Source organism: Melanerpes formicivorus, unplaced genomic scaffold (assembly GCF_026170545.1).
Source record: "Melanerpes formicivorus ecotype bairdi unplaced genomic scaffold, bMelFor1.0.p_v2 SCAF_140, whole genome shotgun sequence".
NCBI lineage: Eukaryota > Metazoa > Chordata > Aves > Piciformes > Picidae > Melanerpes > Melanerpes formicivorus.
In genome coordinates, this window is record NW_027142492.1 from 530,822 (window position 1) to 544,070 (window position 13,249).

Genomic DNA, 13,249 nt, shown 5'->3' on the forward strand with positions numbered 1-13,249 from the left:
ATCAGATGGCCAATGCAATGTGGTGCTAGGCTTTTCCCTATAGGTTTTACCCCAAGACTGTTTTGCTTCTATCTGAATTGTCTCCCAAGTGCTGTATGCAGCTGTAGATGAATGCATGTATCTCGGCAGAGGAAAGCGGTAGGGAAGAATTCTAAGGAGCATTTTGACTGTCTCCAGAAGTTAGATCAGATGGCCAATGCAATGTGGTGCTAGGCTTTTCCCTTTAGGTTTTTCCCCAAGAATGGTTTACTTCTATTCTAATTGTCTCAGAAGTGCTGTATGCAGCTGTAGATGAATGCATGTCTCTCGGCAGAGGAAAGAGGTTGGGAATAATTCAAAGGATCATTTTGTCTGTCTCCAGACGTGAGATCAGACGGCCAATGCAATGTGGTGGTAGGCTTTTCCCTGTAGGTTTTGCCGGAAAAAAGTTTTGCTTCTATTCGAATTGTCTCAGAAGTTCTGTATGCAGCTGTAGATGAATGCATGTATCTCGGCCGAGGAAAGAGGTAGGGAAGAATTCGGAGGACCATTTTGACTGTCTCCAGAAGTTAGATCAGATGGCCAATGCAATGTGGTTCTAGGCATTTACCTTTAGGTTTTACCCCAAGAATGTTTTGCTTCTATTCGAATTGTCTCAGAAGTGCTGTATGCAGCTGTCGATGAATGCATGTATCTCGGCAGAGGAAAGAGGTAGGGGAGAATTCAAAGGATCATTTTGACTGTCTCCAGAAGTTAGATCAGATGGCCAATGCAATGTGGTGCTAGGCTTTTCCCTTTAGGTTTTACCCCAAGAATGTTTTGCTTCTATTCGAATTGTCTCACAAGTGCTTTATGCAGCTGTAGATGAATGCATGTATCTCGGCAGAGGAAAGAGGTAGGGAAGAATCCTAAGGAGCATTTTGACTGTCTCCAGAAGTTAGATCAGATGGCCAATGCAATGTGGTGCTAGGCTTTTCCCTTTAGGTTTTACCCCAAGAATGTTTTGCTTCTATTCGAATTGTCTCAGAAGTGCTGCATGCAGCTGAAGATGAATGCATGTATCTCGGCCGAGGGAAGAGGTAGGGAAGAAATCTAAGGAGCATTTTGACTGACTCCAGAAGTTAGATCAGATGGCCGATGCAATGTGGTTTTAGGCTTTTCCCTTTAGGTTTTACCCCAAGAATGTTTTGCTTCTATTCGAATTGTCTCACAAGTGCTGTGTACTGCTGTAGATGAATGCATGTATCTCAGCCGAGGAAAGAGGATCGGGAGAAATCTAAGGAGCATTTTGACTGACTCCAGAAGTTAGATCAGATGGCCGATGCAATGTGGTTTTAGGCTTTTCCCTTTAGGTTTTACCCCAAGAATGTTTTGCTTCTATTCGAATTGTCTCCCAAGTCCTGTATGCAGCTGTAGATGAATGCATGTATCTCGGCAGAGGAAAGAGGTAGGGAAGAATTCTAAGGATCATTTTGACTGTCTCCAGAAGTTAGATCTCATGGCCAATGCAATGAGGTGCTAGACTTTTCCCTTTAGGTTTTACCCCAAGAATGTTTTGCTTCTATTCGAATTGTCTCAGAAGTGCTGTATGCAGCTGTAGATGAATGCATGTATCTTGGCAGAGGAAAGTGGTAGGGAAGAATTCTAAGGATCATTTTGACTGTCTCCAGAAGTTAGATCAGATGGCCACTGCAATATATCACGGCCGAGGAAAGAGGGAGGGAAGAATTCTAAGGATCATTTTGACTGTCTCCAGACGTTAGATCAGATGGCCAATTCAATGTGGTGCTAGGCTTTTCCCTTTAGGTTTGACCCCAAGAATGGTTCCTTCTATTCGAATTGTATCAAACGTGCTGTATGCAGCTGTAGATGAATGCATGTATTTCGGCAGAGGAAAGAGGTAGGGAAGAATTCTAAGGATATTTCTGACTGTGTCCAGAAGTTAGATCAGATGGCCAATGCAATGTGGTGCTAGGCTTTTCCCTTTAAGTTTTACCCCAAGAATGTTTTGCTTCTATTCGAATTGTCTCCCAAGTCCTGTATGCAGCTGTAGATGAATGCATGTATCTCGGCAGAGGAAGATGGTAGGGAAGAATTCTAAGGAGCATTTTGACTGTCTCCAGAAGTTAGATCAGATGGCCAATGCAATGTGGTGCTAGGCTTTTTCCTATAGGTTTTACCCCAAGAATGTTTTGCTTCTATTTGAATTGTCTCAGAAGTGCTGTATGCAGCTGTAGATGAATGCATGTATCTCGGCCGAGGAAAGAGGTAGGGAAGAATTCTAAGGATCATTTTGACTGTCTCCAGAGGTTAGATCAGATGGCCAATGCAATGTCGTGCAAGGCTTTTCCCTTTAGGTTTTACCCCAAGAATGTTTTGCTTCTATTCGAATTGTCTCCCAAGAGCTGTATGCAGCTGTAGATGAATGCATGTATCTCGGCCGAGGAAAGAGGAAGGGAAAAAGTCGGAGGAGCATTTTGACTGTCTCCAGAGGTTAGATCAGATGGCCAATGCAATGTGGTGCTAGGCTTTTCCCTATAGGTTTTACCCCAAGAAAGGTTTGCTTCTATTTGAATTGTCTCACAAGTGCTGTATGCAGCTGTAGATGAATGCATGTATCTCGGCCGAGGAAAGAGGTAGGGAAGAATTCTAAGGATCATTTTGACTGTCTCCAGAAGTTAGATCAGATGGCCAATGCAATGTGGTGCTAGGCTTTTCCCTATAGGTTTTACCCCAAGACTGTTTTGCTTCTATCTGAATTGTCTCATAAGTGCTGTATGGAGCTGTAGATGAATGCATGTATCTCGGCAGAGGAAAGAGGTAGGGAAGAATTCTAAGGACCATTTTGACTGTCTCCAGAAGTTAGATCAGACGGCCAATGCAATGTGGTTCTAGGCATTTACCTTTAGGTTTTACCCCAAGAATGTTTTGCTTCTATTCGAATTGTCTCAGAAGTGCTGTATGCAGCTGTAGATGAATGCATGTATCTCGGCCGAGGAAAGAGGTAGGGGAGAATTCAAAGGATCATTTTGACTGTCTCCAGAAGTTAGATCAGATGGCCAATGCAATGTGGTGCCAGGCTTTTCCCTTTAGGTTTTACCCCAAGAATGTTTTGCTTCTATTCGAATTGTCTCAGAAGTGCTGTATGCAGCTGAAGATGAATGCATGTATCTCGGCCGAGGGAAGAGGTAGGGAAGAATTCTAAGGAGCATTTTGACTGTCTCCAGAAGTTAGATCAGATGGCCAATGCAATGTGGTGCCAGGCTTTTCCCTTTAGGTTTTACCCCAAGAATGTTTTGCTTCTATTCGAATTGTCTCACAAGTGCTGTGTACTGCTGTAGATGAATGCATGTATCTCAGCCGAGGAATGAGGATCGGGAGAAATCTAAGGAGCATTTTGACTGTCTCCAGAAGTTAGATCAGATGGCCAATGCAATGTGGTGCTAGGCTTTTCCCTTTAGGTTTGACCCCAAGAATGTTTTGCTTCTCTTCGAATTGTCTCCCAAGTGCTGTATGCAGCTATAGATGAATGCATGTATCTCGGCCGAGGAAAGAGGTAGGGAAGAATTCTAAGGATCATTTTGACTGTCTCCAGAGGTTAGATCAGATGGCCAATGCAATGTGGTGCTAGGCTTTTCTCTTTAGGTTTTACCCCAAGAATGTTTTGCTTCTATTCGAATTGTCTCCCAAGTGCTGTATGCAGCTGTAGATGAATGCATGTATCTCGGCCGAGGAAAGAGGAAGGGAAGAAGTCGGAGGAGCATTTTGACTGTCTCCAGAAGTTAGATCAGATGGCCAATGCAATGTGGTTCTAGGCGTTTCCCTTTAGGTTTTACCCCAAGAATGTTTTGCTTCTATTCGAATTGTCTCAGAAGTGCTGTATGCAGCTGTAGATGAATGCATGTATCTCGGCCGAGGAAAGAGGTAGGGAAGAATCCTAAGGAGCATTTTGACTGTCTCCAGAAGTTAGATCAGATGGCCAATGCAATGTGGTGCTAGGCTTTTCCCTTTAGGTTTTTCCCCAAGTATGTTTTGCTTCTATTCGAATTGTCTCACAAGTGCTGTATACTGCTGTGGATGAATGCATGTATCTCCGCAGCGGAAAGAGGTAGGGGAGAATTCTAAGGATCATTCTGACTGTCTCCAGAAGTTAGATCAGATGGCCAATGCAATGTGGTGCTACGCTTTTCCCTTTAGGTTTTACCCCAAGAATGTTTTGCTTCTATTCGAATTGTCTCACAAGTGCTTTATGCAGCTGTAGATGAATGCATGTATCTCGGCAGAGGAAAGAGGTAGGGAAGAATCCTAAGGAGCATTTTGACTGTCTCCAGAAGTTAGATCAGATGGCCAATGCAATGTGGTGCTAGGCTTTTCCCTTTAGGTTTTACCACAAGAATGTTTTGCTTCTATTCGAATTGTCTCAGAAGTGCTGTATGCAGCTGAAGATGAATGCATGTATCTTGGACGAGGAAAGAGGTAGGGAAGAATTCTAAGGAGCATTTTGACTGTCTCCAGAAGTTAGATCAGATGGCCAATGCAATGTGGTGCTAGGCTTTTCCCTTTAGGTTTTACCCCAAGAATGTTTTGCTTCTATTCAAATTGTCTCAGAAGTGCTGTATACTGCAGTAGATGAATGCATGTATCTCAGCCGAGTTAAGAGGATCGGGAGAAATCTAAGGAGCATTTTGACTGTCTCCGGAAGATAGATCAGACGGCCAATGCAATGTGGTGCTAGGCTTTTCCCTTTAGGTTTTACCCCAAGAATGTTTTGCTTCTATTCGAATTGTCTCCCAAGTGCTGTATGCAGCTGTAGATGAATGCATGTATCTCGGCAGAGGAAAGAGGTAGGGAAGAATTCTAAGGAGCATTTTGACTGTCTCCAGAAGTTAGATCAGATGGCCAATGCAATGTGGTGCTAGGCTTTTCCCTTTAGGTTTTACCCCAAGAATGTTTTGCTTCTATTTGAATTGTCTCCCAAGTGCTGTATGCAGCTGTAGATGAATGCATGTATCTCGGCCGAGGAAAGAGGTAGGGAAGAATTCTAAGGATCATTTTGACTGTCTCCAGAGGTTAGATCAGATGGCCAATGCAATGTCGTGCAAGGCTTTTCCCTTTAGGTTTTACCCCAAGAATGGTTTGCTTCTATTCGAATTGTCTCACAAGTGCTGTATGCAGCTGTAGATGAATGCATGTATCTCGGCCGAGGAAAGAGGTAGGGAAGAATTCTAAGAATCATTTTGACTGTCTCCAGAGGTTAGATCAGATGGCCAATGCAATGTGGTGCTAGGCTTTTCCCTTTAGGTTTTACCCCAAGAATGTTTTGCTTCTATTCGAATTGTCTCCCAAGTGCTGTATGCAGCTGTAGATGAATGCATGTATCTCGGCCGAGGAAAGAGGAAGGGAAGAATTCGGAGGAGCATTTTGACTGTCTCCAGAAGTTAGATCAGATGGCCAATGCAATGTGGTTCTAGGCGTTTCCTTTTAGGTTTTACCCCAAGAATGTTTTGCTTCTATTCGAATTGTCTCAGAAGTGCTGTATGCAGCTGTAGATGAATGCATGTATCTCGGCAGAGGAAAGAGGTGGGGAACAATCCTAAGGAGCATTTTGACTGTCTCCAGAAGTTAGATCAGATGGCCAATGCAATGTGGGGCCAGGCTTTTCCCTTTAGGTTTTACCCCAAGAATGTTTTGCTTCTATTCAAATTGTCTCCGTAGTGCTGTATACTGCTGTAGATGAATGCATGTATCTCGGCAGAGGAAAGAGGTAGGGAACAATCCTAAGGAGCATTTTGACTGTCTCCAGAAGTTAGATCAGATGGCCAATGCGATGTGGTGCTACGCTTTTCCCTTTAGGTTTTACCCCAAGAATGTTTTGCTTCTATTCGAATTGTCTCTCAAGTGCTTTATGCAGCAGTAGATGAATGCATGTATCTCGGCAGAGGAAAGAGGTAGGGAAGAATCCTAAGGAGCATTTTGACTGTCTCCAGAAGTGAGATCAGATGGCCAATGCAATGTGGTTCTAGGCGTTTCCCTTTAGGTTTTACCCCAAGAATGTTTTGCTTCTATCTGAATTGTCTCAGAAGTGCTGTATGCAGCTGTAGATGAATGCATGTATCTCGGCAGAGGAAAGAGGTGGGGAACAATCCTAAGGATCATTTTGACTGTCTCCAGAAGTTATATCAGATGGCCAATGCAATGTGGTGCCAGGCTTTTCCCTTTAGGTTTTACCCCGAGAATGTTTTGCTTCTATTCGAATTGTCTCAGAAGTGCTGTATACTGCTGTAGAGGAATGCATGTATCTCAGCCGAGGAAAGAGGATCGGGAGAAATCTAAGGAGCATTTTGACTGTCTCCAGAAGTTTGATCAGATGGCCAATGCAATGTGGTGCTAGGCTTTTCCCTTTAGGTTTTACCCCAAGAATGTTTTGCTTCTATTCGAATTGTCTCCCAAGTGCTGTATGCAGCTGTAGATGAATGCATGTATCTCGGCAGAGGAAAGAGGTAGGGAAGAATTCTAAGGAGCATTTTGACTGTCTCCAGAGGTTAGATCAGATGGCCAATGCAATGTCGTGCAAGGCTTTTCCCTTTAGGTTTTACCCCAAGAATGTTTTGCTTCTATTCGAATTGTCTCCCAAGTGCTGTATGCAGCTGTAGATGAATGCATGTATCTCGGCAGAGGAAAGAGGTAGGGAAGAATTCTAAGGAGCATTTTGACTGTCTCCAGAAGTTAGAGCAGATGGCCATTGCAATGTGGTGCTAGGCTTTTCCCGTTAGGTTTTACCCCAAGAATGTTTTGCTTCTATTCGAATTGTCTCAGAAGTGCTGTATGCAGCTGAAGATGAATGCATGTATCTCGGCCGAGGGAAGAGGTAGGGAAGAATTCTAAGGAGCATTTTGACTGCCTCCAGAAGTTAGATCAGATGGCCAATGCAATGTGGTGCCAGGCTTTTCCCTTTAGATTTTACCCCGAGAATGTTTTGCTTCTATTCGAATTGTCTCAGAAGTGCTGTATACTGCTGTAGATGAATGCATGTATCTCAGCCGAGGAAAGAGGATCAGGAGAAATCTAAGGAGCATTTTGACTGTCTCCAGAAGTTTGATCAGATGGCCAATGCAATGTGGTGCTAGGCTTTTCCCTTTAGGTTTTACCCCAAGAATGTTTTGCTTCTATTCGAATTGTCTCCCAAGTGCTGTATGCAGCTGTAGATGAATGCATGTATCTCGGCAGAGGAAAGAGGTAGGGAAGAATTCTAAGGAGCATTTTGACTGTCTCCAGAAGTTAGATCAGATGGCCAATGCAATGTAGTGCTAGGCTTTTCCCTTTAGGTTTTACCCCAAGAATGTTTTGCTTCTATTTAAATTGTCTCCCAAGTGCTGTATGCAGCTGTAGATGAATGCATGTATCTCGGCCGAGGAAAGAGGTAGGGAAGAATTCTAAGGATCATTTTGACTGTCTCCAGAGGTTAGATCAGATGGCCAATGCAATGTCGTGCAAGGCTTTTCCCTTTAGGTTTTACCCCAAGAATGTTTTGCTTCTATTCGAATTGTCTCCCAAGTGCTGTATGCAGCTGTAGATGAATGCATGTATCTCGGCAGAGGAAAGAGGTAGGGAAGAATTCTAAGGAGCATTTTGACTGTCTCCAGAAGTTAGATCAGATGGCCAATGCAATGTGGTGCTAGGCTTTTCCCTTTAGGTTTTACCCCAAGAATGTTTTGCTTCTATTCGAATTGTCTCCCAAGTGCTGTATGCAGCGGTAGATGAATGCATGTATCTCGGCCGAGGAAAGAGGTAGGGAAGAATTCTAAGGATCATTTTGACTGTCTCCAGAGGTTAGATCAGATGGCCAATGCAATGTCGTGCTAGGCTTTTCCCTTTAGGTTTTACCCCAAGAATGTTTTGCTTCTATTCGAATTGTCTCACAAGTGCTGTATGCAGCTGTAGATGAATGCATGTATCTCGGCCGAGGAAAGAGGTAGGGAAGAATTCTAAGAATCATTTTGACTGTCTCCAGAGGTTAGATCAGATGGCCAATGCAATGTGGTGCTAGGCTTTTCCCTTTAGGTTTTACCCCAAGAATGTTTTGCTTCTATTCGAATAGTCTCCCAAGTGCTGTATGCAGCTGAAGATGAATGCATGTATCTCGGCAGAGGAAAGAGGTAGGGAACAATCCTAAGGAGCATTTTGACTGTCTCCAGAAGTTAGATCAGATGGCCAATGCAATGTGGTGCCAGGCTTTTCCCTTTAGGTTTTACCCCAGGAATGTTTTGCTTCTATTCAAATTGTCTCCGTAGTGCTGTATACTGCTGTAGATGAATGCATGTATCTCGGCCGAGGAAAGAGGATCGGGAGAATTCTAAGGATCATTTTGACTGTCTCCAGAAGTTAGATCAGATGGCCAATGCGATGTGGTGCCAGGCTTTTCCCTTTAGGTTTTACCCCAAGAATGTTTTGCTTCTATTCGAATTGTCTCACAAGTGCTTTATGCAGCTGTAGATGAATGCATGTATCTCGGCAGAGGAAAGAGGTAGGGAAGAATCCTAAGGAGCATTTTGACTGTCTCCAGAAGTTAGATCAGATGGCCAATGCAATGTGGTGCTAGGCTTTTCCCTTTAGGTTTTACCCCAAGAATGTTTTGCTTCTATTCGAATTGTCTCAGAAGTGCTGCATGCAGCTGAAGATGAATGCATGTATCTCGGCCGAGGGAAGAGGTAGGGAAGAAATCTAAGGAGCATTTTGACTGACTCCAGAAGTTAGATCAGATGGCCGATTGAATGTGGTTTTAGGCTTTTCCCTTTAGGTTTTACCCCAAGAATGTTTTGCTTCTATTCGAATTGTCTCACAAGTGCTGTGTACTGCTGTAGATGAATGCATGTATCTCAGCCGAGGAAAGAGGATCGGGAGAAATCTAAGGAGCATTTTGACTGACTCCAGAAGTTAGATCAGATGGCCGATGCAATGTGGTTTTAGGCTTTTCCCTTTAGGTTTTACCCCAAGAATGTTTTGCTTCTATTCGAATTGTCTCCCAAGTCCTGTATGCAGCTGTAGATGAATGCATGTATCTCGGCAGAGGAAAGAGGTAGGGAAGAATTCTAAGGATCATTTTGACTGTCTCCAGAAGTTAGATCTCATGGCCAATGCAATGAGGTGCTAGACTTTTCCCTTTAGGTTTTACCCCAAGAATGTTTTGCTTCTATTCGAATTGTCTCAGAAGTGCTGTATGCAGCTGTAGATGAATGCATGTATCTTGGCAGAGGAAAGTGGTAGGGAAGAATTCTAAGGATCATTTTGACTGTCTCCAGAAGTTAGATCAGATGGCCACTGCAATATATCACGGCCGAGGAAAGAGGGAGGGAAGAATTCTAAGGATCATTTTGACTGTCTCCAGACGTTAGATCAGATGGCCAATTCAATGTGGTGCTAGGCTTTTCCCTTTAGGTTTGACCCCAAGAATGGTTCCTTCTATTCGAATTGTATCAAACGTGCTGTATGCAGCTGTAGATGAATGCATGTATTTCGGCAGAGGAAAGAGGTAGGGAAGAATTCTAAGGATATTTCTGACTGTGTCCAGAAGTTAGATCAGATGGCCAATGCAATGTGGTGCTAGGCTTTTCCCTTTAAGTTTTACCCCAAGAATGTTTTGCTTCTATTCGAATTGTCTCCCAAGTCCTGTATGCAGCTGTAGATGAATGCATGTATCTCGGCAGAGGAAGATGGTAGGGAAGAATTCTAAGGAGCATTTTGACTGTCTCCAGAAGTTAGATCAGATGGCCAATGCAATGTGGTGCTAGGCTTTTTCCTATAGGTTTTACCCCAAGAATGTTTTGCTTCTATTTGAATTGTCTCAGAAGTGCTGTATGCAGCTGTAGATGAATGCATGTATCTCGGCCGAGGAAAGAGGTAGGGAAGAATTCTAAGGATCATTTTGACTGTCTCCAGAGGTTAGATCAGATGGCCAATGCAATGTCGTGCAAGGCTTTTCCCTTTAGGTTTTACCCCAAGAATGTTTTGCTTCTATTCGAATTGTCTCCCAAGAGCTGTATGCAGCTGTAGATGAATGCATGTATCTCGGCCGAGGAAAGAGGAAGGGAAAAAGTCGGAGGAGCATTTTGACTGTCTCCAGAGGTTAGATCAGATGGCCAATGCAATGTGGTGCTAGGCTTTTCCCTATAGGTTTTACCCCAAGAAAGGTTTGCTTCTATTTGAATTGTCTCACAAGTGCTGTATGCAGCTGTAGATGAATGCATGTATCTCGGCCGAGGAAAGAGGTAGGGAAGAATTCTAAGGATCATTTTGACTGTCTCCAGAAGTTAGATCAGATGGCCAATGCAATGTGGTGCTAGGCTTTTCCCTATAGGTTTTACCCCAAGACTGTTTTGCTTCTATCTGAATTGTCTCATAAGTGCTGTATGGAGCTGTAGATGAATGCATGTATCTCGGCAGAGGAAAGAGGTAGGGAAGAATTCTAAGGACCATTTTGACTGTCTCCAGAAGTTAGATCAGACGGCCAATGCAATGTGGTTCTAGGCATTTACCTTTAGGTTTTACCCCAAGAATGTTTTGCTTCTATTCGAATTGTCTCAGAAGTGCTGTATGCAGCTGTAGATGAATGCATGTATCTCGGCCGAGGAAAGAGGTAGGGGAGAATTCAAAGGATCATTTTGACTGTCTCCAGAAGTTAGATCAGATGGCCAATGCAATGTGGTGCCAGGCTTTTCCCTTTAGGTTTTACCCCAAGAATGTTTTGCTTCTATTCGAATTGTCTCACAAGTGCTTTATGCAGCTGTAGATGAATGCATGTATCTCGGCCGAGGAAAGAGGTAGGGAAGAATCCCAAGGAGCATTTTGACTGTCTCCAGAAGTTAGATCAGATGGCCAATGCAATGTGGTGCTAGGCTTTTCCCTTTAGGTTTTACCCCAAGAATGTTTTGCTTCTATTCGAATTGTCTCAGAAGTGCTGTATGCAGCTGAAGATGAATGCATGTATCTCGGCCGAGGGAAGAGGTAGGGAAGAATTCTAAGGAGCATTTTGACTGTCTCCAGAAGTTAGATCAGATGGCCAATGCAATGTGGTGCCAGGCTTTTCCCTTTAGGTTTTACCCCAAGAATGTTTTGCTTCTATTCGAATTGTCTCACAAGTGCTGTGTACTGCTGTAGATGAATGCATGTATCTCAGCCGAGGAATGAGGATCGGGAGAAATCTAAGGAGCATTTTGACTGTCTCCAGAAGTTAGATCAGATGGCCAATGCAATGTGGTGCTAGGCTTTTCCCTTTAGGTTTGACCCCAAGAATGTTTTGCTTCTCTTCGAATTGTCTCCCAAGTGCTGTATGCAGCTATAGATGAATGCATGTATCTCGGCCGAGGAAAGAGGTAGGGAAGAATTCTAAGGATCATTTTGACTGTCTCCAGAGGTTAGATCAGATGGCCAATGCAATGTGGTGCTAGGCTTTTCTCTTTAGGTTTTACCCCAAGAATGTTTTGCTTCTATTCGAATTGTCTCCCAAGTGCTGTATGCAGCTGTAGATGAATGCATGTATCTCGGCCGAGGAAAGAGGAAGGGAAGAAGTCGGAGGAGCATTTTGACTGTCTCCAGAAGTTAGATCAGATGGCCAATGCAATGTGGTTCTAGGCGTTTCCCTTTAGGTTTTACCCCAAGAATGTTTTGCTTCTATTCGAATTGTCTCAGAAGTGCTGTATGCAGCTGTAGATGAATGCATGTATCTCGGCCGAGGAAAGAGGTAGGGAAGAATCCTAAGGAGCATTTTGACTGTCTCCAGAAGTTAGATCAGATGGCCAATGCAATGTGGTGCTAGGCTTTTCCCTTTAGGTTTTTCCCCAAGTATGTTTTGCTTCTATCCGAATTGTCTCACAAGTGCTGTATACTGCTGTGGATGAATGCATGTATCTCCGCAGCGGAAAGAGGTAGGGGAGAATTCTAAGGATCATTCTGACTGTCTCCAGAAGTTAGATCAGATGGCCAATGCAATGTGGTGCTACGCTTTTCCCTTTAGGTTTTACCCCAAGAATGTTTTGCTTCTATTCGAATTGTCTCACAAGTGCTTTATGCAGCTGTAGATGAATGCATGTATCTCGGCAGAGGAAAGAGGTAGGGAAGAATCCTAAGGAGCATTTTGACTGTCTCCAGAAGTTAGATCAGATGGCCAATGCAATGTGGTGCTAGGCTTTTCCCTTTAGGTTTTACCACAAGAATGTTTTGCTTCTATTCGAATTGTCTCAGAAGTGCTGTATGCAGCTGAAGATGAATGCATGTATCTTGGACGAGGAAAGAGGTAGGGAAGAATTCTAAGGAGCATTTTGACTGTCTCCAGAAGTTAGATCAGATGGCCAATGCAATGTGGTGCTAGGCTTTTCCCTTTAGGTTTTACCCCAAGAATGTTTTGCTTCTATTCGAATTGTCTCAGAAGTGCTGTATACTGCAGTAGATGAATGCATGTATCTCAGCCGAGTTAAGAGGATCGGGAGAAATCTAAGGAGCATTTTGACTGTCTCCGGAAGATAGATCAGACGGCCAATGCAATGTGGTGCTAGGCTTTTCCCTTTAGGTTTTACCCCAAGAATGTTTTGCTTCTATTCGAATTGTCTCCCAAGTGCTGTATGCAGCTGTAGATGAATGCATGTATCTCGGCAGAGGAAAGAGGTAGGGAAGAATTCTAAGGAGCATTTTGACTGTCTCCAGAAGTTAGATCAGATGGCCAATGCAATGTGGTGCTAGGCTTTTCCCTTTAGGTTTTACCCCAAGAATGTTTTGCTTCTATTTGAATTGTCTCCCAAGTGCTGTATGCAGCTGTAGATGAATGCATGTATCTCGGCCGAGGAAAGAGGTAGGGAAGAATTCTAAGGATCATTTTGACTGTCTCCAGAGGTTAGATCAGATGGCCAATGCAATGTCGTGCAAGGCTTTTCCCTTTAGGTTTTACCCCAAGAATGGTTTGCTTCTATTCGAATTGTCTCACAAGTGCTGTATGCAGCTGTAGATGAATGCATGTATCTCGGCCGAGGAAAGAGGTAGGGAAGAATTCTAAGAATCATTTTGACTGTCTCCAGAGGTTAGATCAGATGGCCAATGCAATGTGGTGCTAGGCTTTTCCCTTTAGGTTTTACCCCAAGAATGTTTTGCTTCTATTCGAATTGTCTCCCAAGTGCTGTATGCAGCTGTAGATGAATGCATGTATCTCGGCCGAGGAAAGAGGAAGGGAAGAATTCGGAGGAGCATTTTGACTGTCTCCAGAAGTTAGATCAGATGGCCAATG